Source organism: Carlito syrichta, unplaced genomic scaffold (genome assembly GCF_000164805.1).
Source record: "Carlito syrichta isolate Samal-C Ts95f unplaced genomic scaffold, Tarsius_syrichta-2.0.1 Scaffold123588, whole genome shotgun sequence".
In the NCBI taxonomy this organism is placed as follows: domain Eukaryota; kingdom Metazoa; phylum Chordata; class Mammalia; order Primates; family Tarsiidae; genus Carlito; species Carlito syrichta.
Genome location: NW_007067684.1, coordinates 6,165 through 7,042, shown reverse-complemented (window position 1 = coordinate 7,042; position 878 = coordinate 6,165).

Genomic DNA, 878 nt, shown 5'->3' with positions numbered 1-878 from the left:
CAGCCTCGACCTGCTGGGCTCCAGCAATCCTTCCGCCTCAGCCTTCCGAATAGCTGGAACTACAGGCGTGCGCTACCACGCCCGGCTGATTTTTTGATTTATTGTAGAGATGAGGTCTCGCCAAGTTGCCCAGGCGGATTTGGAACCCGTGGGCTCAGGCAATCCACTCACCTCAGCCTCCCAAAGTGCTGGGATTACAGGCTGAGCCACCGAGCCCGGCTCATACTTTACTTTTCTTTCCAGCCTGGTGACTTGTGCTGGAATTCTTTCCTGTAGCAAAGTCAAGAACCTGGGTAAGAGTTGATGTCTCTTCCCTGGTTTTTTTGTTTTTGTTTTTTTTGAAATCTCACTCTATCACCCAGGCTAGAGTGCGGTGGCACACCACAGCTTCAACCTGCTACCTCATTCTTCCAAGTAGCTGGAACTACAGGCATGTGCCACCAAACCAAGCTAATTATTATTTTTTAATTGTAAAGATGAGGTCTCACCATGTTGTCCAGGCTGCTCTTGAGCCCATGGGCTCAGGCAATCCTCTCGCCTCAGCCTCCCAAAGTACTGGAATTACAGGCATGAGCCTACCACACTTGGCTCCCCTCTCTGCTTTTTTTTGAGTCAGAGTCTCACTCTATCCCCCAGGCTGGAGTGCATGGCATGCTCATGGCCACCACAGCCTCGACCTGCTGGGCTTAGATGATCCTTCTGCCTCAGCCTTCCAAGTAGCTGGAACCACAGGCATGCGCCACCACACCCAGCTAATTTTTTATTTATTGTGCCAAAGTACTGGCATGAGCCATCATATCTGGACTACCTTTCCTTTGTTATTTTTATTTTTATTTTTAGTTTAAGTCACTCTGTTGCCCAGACTGGAGTGCAGTGGC